Source organism: Saimiri boliviensis, chromosome 19 (genome assembly GCF_048565385.1).
Source record: "Saimiri boliviensis isolate mSaiBol1 chromosome 19, mSaiBol1.pri, whole genome shotgun sequence".
In the NCBI taxonomy this organism is placed as follows: Eukaryota; Metazoa; Chordata; class Mammalia; order Primates; family Cebidae; genus Saimiri; species Saimiri boliviensis.
Genome location: NC_133467.1, coordinates 30478952 through 30486938, shown reverse-complemented (window position 1 = coordinate 30486938; position 7987 = coordinate 30478952). Strand labels below are relative to the sequence as shown.

The following is a 7987-nucleotide window of genomic DNA, read 5'->3' as shown; positions in this document are numbered from 1 at the left end:
AAAAAAGAAAAGAAAAGAATTAGCATCGTTTTGTCACCAGAAAAGAGGTCTTGTCCCAGACCCCAACAACGGGTTTTTGGATCTCACACGAGATGGAATTTATGGTGAGTCACAGAGTCTAGTGACGTTAAGAGAGTTTATCAGCCACTACTCAGTTACAGAGCAGGGAGTCCTCAGAAAGCAAGAGGAGGAACACACCTGTTTTAAAGAAAATAAATTTTTTTTGAGACAGAGTTTTACTCTTGACACAATGACATGATCTCGGCTCACTACAAACTCTGCTTCCCGGGTTTAAGGATTCTCTTGCCTCAGCTTCGCAAGTAACTGGGATTACAGGTGTGCACAACCATGCCTGGCTAATTTTTTTGCATTTCTTTTCCATTTTGTTATTTTTTGTTTATTCAATTTTTTAAAATTCAGTACCTATACAGACTGCCAAAAATTGCCAATGCCAACTATATTTCCAGTCATCATGGCAAAGTATTGGGAAAAGTTTTCAACTGGCAATAGTTGCGTCTCGGATAAACCTCATTGGATACGATACTGCCACTGTGCAAAGCTATATTTTTGTATTTTTAGTAGAGACTTGGTTTCACATGTTGGTCATGCTGGTGACCAACTCCTGGCCTCAAGTGTTCTGCCCTCTTTGGCCTCACAAAGTGCTGGGATTGCAGGTGAGAGCCACTTTACCTGGCCTTAATATTTATTTATATAGGTTATTAAGAATAGTGTTGTCTCTTATAAAGGCCTCTGATCAGTTTGTGTCAGGCTATCAGTATTGTTACTTTTCTATGCTACTACTGATTTTAACAATAATTTATGAGTGTACCATTATCTTTAAAGTAAAACATTTTTAAATTAAGAATGCTTATTGCTTAAAGTGCTGGTAAATTTTTTTAAGTTTTGGGTTTTTAGTTATTAACTTGTTCTTGCAATCATAAATATTTTATAACCAAAGGTGCTCAACACCTAAATATATAATCCAACAAATTTAACATGTGTTAGTGTAACTGTGTGTGTGTGTGTGTGTGTGTGTGAGACAGGGTCTCACTCTGTCTCCCAGGATTGAGTGCAGTGGTGCGATGATCGTTGGCTCACTGCGGCGTCAAACTCCTGGGCTCAAGCAATCCTCCCGCCTCAGCTTTCTGGGTAACTGGGACCACAGGCAGGCGCCACCACGCCAGCTAATTTTTATATTTTTTGTAGACATGAGGGTCTCACTATTTTCGCAGGCAGGTCTTCAGTTCCTGATCTCAAGTGATCCTCCCACGTTGACGAGCCAGCCTGCTGGCCAAAAGGGGAGGAGTGAAGGCGCCGGGCAGTTGGCAGGTGGAGCCAAAGAAGGAAGACTTCCTTAGTCGGGAATCAAACCTGGGTCAGGCGTGAGAACACTGAATCCTAACCACTAGACCACCAAGGAGCGTCGTCCACCAGACCAGGCTTAGGCCTCCTGACCCCAGCACCTGTGGCCCCAGCACAGAGTGCTACCCTGGTCCTGTCCCCTGCTTGGGTTTAAAACAAACACCCACCCACCGCCCCCACCCACACTGACGCCTAGGCTGAGCCTGAGGCAACCCACCTGTCCCCGCAGCTTTGGTCCTGTTCACCCTCCAAACACTGCCGCCTACTTTCCCAGGCCTCCGCAAAAGGTGCGCCGCTGTGTTGGCCGAGAATCGAACCCGGGTCAACTGCTTGGAAGGCAACTATGCTCACCACTATACCACCAACGCCGCAAGGCACGGTCAGAAATGCCACATTGGCCCGGGGCTCCCACGAGCGAGCGCGCCGCCTAAGCCCGACGCAGCCCAACTGGCCGCTGAGTCTGTCTGTCCCTGCGTCCCTCCGGCCGGCCATCCGCCCGGCGAGCTGCTGCTGCGCTTTGCCACGGCGCCTCCAAAGGACGCCCCGTTCCCCACCGGTGCAAGGCAAGCGCTACTGCTTAGACGGCCAGCCACCCCCCCACCACCACCACCCACCGCCTCGCCTGCCCGCCTGCCTCTGGGGGCGCTCTGACTCCCTCCCCGCCCGGGGCCCGCCAGAGCCCTTTTCCATCAGGTGCCCGGAGGGGCCACGGCCGCTATGGGGCCACAGCCGCCGCGTGCCCAAGGGGTCCTCACTCTGCGTCCCACCGGGTACCGGGCTCTGTGCGAGGCAGGGAGCCTCTTCTGACAGCCACTTTAGGCCTGCCGCTCGTTGGGCGCCATGGGAGCAAGAGGAGGCCGCCACGCTGTGGTAACCAAGCAGCCGGCAAAAAGGAAGTGCAGAAGGCCAAGGGGGCAAATGGGGCCATGGGGACCAAGGGGCCAGGTAGTCCAGGCCCGAGATGACGCCCTGCGGCAAGCTGGAGGGCGGAGGGAGGATAGGGTGGGCAAACAGGCCGGATCCGAGGCAGCTGGCGCAAAAACAACCTTTGCCTCCCCGTCGGGGAATCGAACCCCGGTCTCCCGCGTGACAGGCGGGGATACTCACCACTATACTAACGAGGACGATGGAGGCAGCTGCTCAAATGACAGGCACCACTGCGACCTCTGAAGCGAAGCCCTGACTTGATCCCCTACGAAGATGGACCCCAGGGGCTGGGACGTGCCCGCGAACGACCTGCAACCCACCACCGGTGGCGCGATGTACCCCGACGCCCAGAAAAACACCCTGCGATGACACCCGGATCCGGGAGAACGCCGACAGCTACCCGAGTGATGTGGAACCTCCCGATGCGCCGTGTCTGCTGTCTCCAACGCTGGAAGAGGCGAGGGCGAAACCGCCAGGCCGCTGCACCCAGGACGTGGTGGGCGCGAGCCCTGCGGGGGTCCCGCCGGAGGAGGCGCGGGGGCGGAGACATGCTGGAGCGGCCTGAACAACGACCACCGGTTCCGGGGTTGGAACGCGTGGGCGTCGACCCCAGAGCCAGCCGGATACGTTCATTGGTGCCGGCTCCGCTTGCGCGATCCGTTGGCTGCGCACCAGACGCACCGGGGAAGGGCGAAGGCCTCCACGCAGGCGCGCTCTCAGGATGGCCGAGCGGTCTAAGGCACTGTGTTTAGGTCGCAGTCTCTCCTGGAGGCGTGGGTTCGAATCCCACTCCTGACAAGCGGACCTTTTGGCCCGCCCACCGCCTCGCCTCGGTTCCCGCCTTGAGCAGTGGCCCACGCCCCGAAACTCCAGACCCCTTCAAGCAAGCTTCCGAAGCGCACCTGCTTCTCAGGCACGTCCGTTCTTCCTGCCTGCCCACCCACCAACCGGCAGTCCCAGAAACAGCCCAGGAGTGTGCGCCAGCGCTCCCGACCCTCTACCGATTGCCCTTCCTTCCGGCAGACGCACTCCGCACCCCCTCACGCGCCCTCTTACCTGGCCCAAACACGCCGAGGGACCGCGAACCCCTTCCTGGCTCTTTCCGGCCGGTCTCCTCCGTCGGCCTTCTCCTCATCCGCCCTAACGGACACAGCCCTGACTCTCTCGCCTTCCTCTTTTTCCCTCCTTCCTCCCAGCGCCCAGCGCCCAGCGCCCACCACCCACCGCTCACCGCCCTCGGCCCACCGCCCTGAATCGCCGCTGCGCTGCCCAGAGGCGTCCGTAGCGCTCGGCCCGCCCGTTTGCACTCTCCAACTTCTGCCCGCGGAGCAGCGGCGACTCGCTGGTGGAGCCCCGCGCACTTCTGCAGCCAGAGGCCCGCCATCCAATGTCCTGTCCTTGCCTCCAACCCCTCGGCCCCCGCCTGGTCCCTCGACGTGACGTGACCAGAGACTCCCCTTCTGCTCGCCCCATAGGGCCAGCCTCTCGTGGACGCTACAGTGGGACACACGCCCACCGCACGATGTGACCGGCGAAGGGCGGCTGGTGGCCAGCGCCCCTGTGACAGCTACCGTCGGCGCCTTTCACCGGTGCATGGGTGGTTCAGTGGTAGAATTCTCGCCTGCCACGCGGGAGGCCCGGGTTCGATTCCCGGCCCATGCAGTGCGACGTCCCATTTTGGTGCCGCAGCACTAACGTAAACGTATAGCCGTGCTCCCCTCTGCCGCCGGCTTACCCTCCGGGCGCTAGAGCCTGTCCTGCCCGGCCCTGCTCCCACGCGGGATTCCCCTCTGCCCACTCCCCCGCCCCTATCTGGACTAATGCATGAGGCCACCCTGCCCTACCCCGCCTTGGTAACAACACCCCCTACAAACCCAGGAGCGTGCCACACACCAGCCTTTGGCAGCCTCCTGGTCCTGTTTCTCTTCACTGCCCTGCCACCGCCTCTGCCCTACGCATTTCACTTCAAGGAATGCCGCCAGGCAGCCCGAGCTTGTGCCCGCGGGCGCCACCTCTTCTCTTCACTTTTCACCGCGACTACCTCCCTCTTCTCTCTCTCTCTCTCTCCTCTGACTCTGCCTCCATCGCGGGCTCCCCACTTCTAGAAAATCATGCCATGGATGCCCTTCCAGTAGCGAGGAAGTCGAGACTTGGAGGAGAGAAACATCACGTTCCCCTGTTGGAGGGGGAGGGGTCACACAGTTGTAAATGCCACGACACAAGTAAACGCGTGGCATGTGCACAGCATCCATTCACCGTGTTCCAGACACTCCACACTCTCTCTCCTCCTGAGGCTCACGCTGCACCCCCTTGCCATCTCACCTCTCACAGCCTAACCCCTACCCACCACCTGACTCCAGGATCCTGCCTTGCTGCTGTCGCTAGAACCTCTTTTCATCTCAGCCCCGGATACATACAGGCCCAAGATGTGAATGTGCATCCTCAAGGCGGCTTACTAATGTCTGCGGTCCAGGTGCATTGCCTACCTCTTTGGGACCTGAGACATGGCCCCCAGTCGCTCTGTCACGCTGTCTATCTGACCTTTGGCTGCTTGCCACTTCACACCAGCCCCACTCCATACTCTGACCGCCTGGCCCAACGGCATCCCAGTCTCCCCACTTGAGGGTCCTCTTTGACGACACCGACTTTGTTCCTGCCCAGACTAGAGCCCAGAGATACCAACTCGCTGAAAATCTACTCCTTCCAGACTCCAGGCTCAGCCTTCCCTCCCTCAGCTCTATCTCCCCCCACCCCACGCATTCTTACACACACACACACACACACACACACACACACACACACACACCCCGGCACAGCCAACTCTCCCACTGGCTGCCAGTGCCTCTCTCTCACACGCTCACATCCCCAAGTCCTGGTTTCCTTCAGGCTCTTCAGACACACGCCAGCTCCGCCACCACCAGGGATCCCTCAGACCTCACACGCCGCGCGCAATGTGCCGCAGCGCCCCCGACATCGGCACGACCTCCGTCTGACTGGACCGCCCGGTTCCCAGACCGTGGCAGCCAGCCGGTGGACCACCCGGACACCCTGGACTCCTCCTCCCGCCTCCCAGTCCGCGGTCGGCATGCTTCTGTCCTTTCCTTGATGTCAGCCCCTAGTCCCGTGCCGGGGTGGTTGCCAGCAACGGGAACGCACAGCTTTGTCCGTCACTGTCACGCACTGACACACACCCACATCTCGCTGGCGAGCAAGCCCGCCTCCCGTGGGAATACCAAGCCTCTCTCTCCCCGACACGTCTTGTCTCGGCAGGTGATCCGACTGTGCCAAGATCCCCCGAATGTCAAGGGACAGTCTTGGGCGGTCGGTGGGACCTCTACTTTGCCCCCAAGGAAAGTTTCGGCAGGGAGTCGACTGAGCTCTGCCATTGACTTGGTGGATCGGCCAAGCACTCAGATCGATACCAGGCGGGACAGAGGCTGGGACAAATGGGCAGATCTGTGCTAAGGAGGGGGTGGGACGAAATTCCACAGCACACCTAGGCGCTGGGGATATGCGCCATCTCCGTGTTTTCCTCGCCAGCTCGGGAGAAGTTAGAGAGCGTAGGTGAAGAGACGGGAAACCAATATCCGCTACAAGTCTATCCTGAACCCCAACTTTCCACATGCGCTTTGGTCAGCTTGGCTGCTGGGTTTTTGCCACCAGCTCCTGCATCTCCACGCTTTCACGCCCGTGGTCAGGTTGGTCTAACTAGCGTGACCTCTCTCAAGCGCCATCGTCACATCCAGAACAGGTGAGAAACTCAAACATGTCAACACCGACGGGGAGCATGTGTACACACACGCGCGCGCGCACCCCTCCCCCCAAACAAACACCAATAGGCACCCGACGGGCCATGTGCATGCCATCTGATCCCGTTGAAAAGTGGGCAGACAACACATAGGAACTGCCCACCAACAGTGGGTGTATGAAGAGAAAATGCTCAGCCTCGCCAATCGTCAAGGAAATGCCAGCGAAAAGCATGAGGAGCAGTCGTGAACCCCGCTTAGGATGACTATCATTAAACCCGCAGGGAAAATAACCCATCCCGACCAGGAGGTGGACAAAAGGGAAGAATCAGCCACCGTCGGCGGAAAGGTAAATAAGGACGGCCACCCTGAAAAGCAGCATGGAGATTTGTCCAAAGGAAACACAACAACCTAACAAACAAACCAAACCGCACCTCAACCCTACCCTTCCGTCTCCTCCACCCCCTCCCACACACACAACTCCAGGTAGAGCTACCACTGCCGCCGGCAATCCCACGTATCCCTATTTATCCAAAGCATAAGGAAATCTGAATATCAGAGGGGTACCCCCACCCCCATGTTTAATGCAGCGCTGTTCACAATTGCAGAAACATGGCATCAACCTAAGAGTCCATCAGCTGGGAAACGGATTACAGAAATGTGGCATATAAACAGCAGGGAATACTACTTGGCCTTGGAACAGAATGAATCTTCTTTGCAGCAACACGGATGGAGCTTGAGGTTGCGATGCAGCGTCAAGTGAGCCGGGAAGAGAAAGACAGAGAGGGCAGGTCCTTACTCCTATCGTGGGAGCTCAAAAAGTCCACCTGGTGGAGGTAGAGCACAGAACCACGGGAACCAGATGCTGGAGAGGGCATGTGGGAAACTGGGGTGAAGAGAGGTTGAAGGAAATGGGCACGAGCCCGCGGTTCCACGGAAAAAATATGTTCTAATGTTCCATCGCAGAGTAGGGCGACCATAGGTGACGAGGACGTACGAGTGTGTGTTTCCAAAGAGTTGGAAGACAGCGCCTGTGATGTTCCCAACAGGGAGAGCTGGCACATACCGACGAGACGGATGCCCTGCATCCCCTCAGTTGATCATCCATCACTCCGCAGTCTACACATGTTCCCATATATCACAGGAATCCCATCGATATCCCGTCCGCACGAAGAAAATCATACTCGTGCTGGAAGAGTGACTGTCACAGCTCTGCCTTCCCGGCACCAAGGCTGGCCCTCGGTCTCGCCTCAAGTTTCACTGCCATCCCTATCAAAGCCGCTGACTCGCGTGGAGCCCAATCAGGGACACCGGCCCGCTCAGGGCCTGGCAGGCCGTGGAAAAGCCAGTGCGCTGGCTGGCATGAGCGGCCCTTGCAGGTGGCCAAACCCTGAGGTGCACATCCCCCACAGATGACAGCGAAGTGGCCCGTGAGCCCCCCGCCCCCTACCCCTGGGCTTGGCTTGGCAGAAGCCTCGCTGCTGGAGAGTCCTGGCCCATTCCGCGGCAAGACGCCACTGAGACTTTGTGTCTTTGGTGGCGGCGGCGGCGGCGGCTCTGCTGGCGACAACGGGGGAGAAAGCCTGTCCTGGCCAGTGGGCTTTGCCACCCAGGGAGAGTGGGAGCCAGGCGAGCACCCGACAAGGAAGAGCTGTGAAGCTGATGTGGCGTAGGTGGCGCCAGCGAAGCCAAAAGGACAAATGGGTGGAGGAAGCCTCTGGGCCTCAGGTGGAGGAGGCAGGGGTCGTGGCTGCGGTGCGGGAGAAGCAAGCCAGGCTGGTGGCCAAAACCAGAGGAGTGAAGGCGTCGGGCAGTTAGACGGCGGAGCCAAAGAAGAAAGACTTCCCTGACCGGGAATCGAACCCGGGCCGCGGCGGTGAGAGCGCCGAATCCTAACCACTAGACCACCAGGGAGCTTCGGAGTCCCGTCCAGGACTGCGCCTCCTGGCCCC

At 58.2% G+C, this 7987-nt stretch overlaps 6 non-coding genes across 6 annotated transcripts; 2 read left to right on the top strand and 4 right to left on the bottom strand.

Annotated features, from left to right (window-relative positions):
- Nucleotides 1-422: 422 nt before the first annotated feature.
- Nucleotides 423-561, bottom strand: LOC120360300 (U4 spliceosomal RNA). Its single transcript, XR_005576856.1, has one exon. It is a non-coding gene; the product is annotated as a U4 spliceosomal RNA (small nuclear RNA).
- A 1097-nt stretch (nt 562-1658) lies between these two features.
- TRNAG-UCC (transfer RNA glycine (anticodon UCC)) lies at nt 1659-1730 on the bottom strand. The gene has a single exon. It is a non-coding gene; the product is annotated as a tRNA-Gly (tRNA).
- A 684-nt stretch (nt 1731-2414) lies between these two features.
- Nucleotides 2415-2486, bottom strand: TRNAD-GUC (transfer RNA aspartic acid (anticodon GUC)). The gene has a single exon. It is a non-coding gene; the product is annotated as a tRNA-Asp (tRNA).
- Nucleotides 2487-3004: 518 nt separating this feature from the next.
- Nucleotides 3005-3087, top strand: TRNAL-UAG (transfer RNA leucine (anticodon UAG)). Its single transcript has one exon. It is a non-coding gene; the product is annotated as a tRNA-Leu (tRNA).
- Nucleotides 3088-3880: 793 nt separating this feature from the next.
- On the top strand, nt 3881-3951 carry TRNAG-GCC (transfer RNA glycine (anticodon GCC)). Its single transcript has one exon. It is a non-coding gene; the product is annotated as a tRNA-Gly (tRNA).
- A 3926-nt stretch (nt 3952-7877) lies between these two features.
- Nucleotides 7878-7949, bottom strand: TRNAE-CUC (transfer RNA glutamic acid (anticodon CUC)). The gene has a single exon. It is a non-coding gene; the product is annotated as a tRNA-Glu (tRNA).
- Nucleotides 7950-7987: the final 38 nt, after the last annotated feature.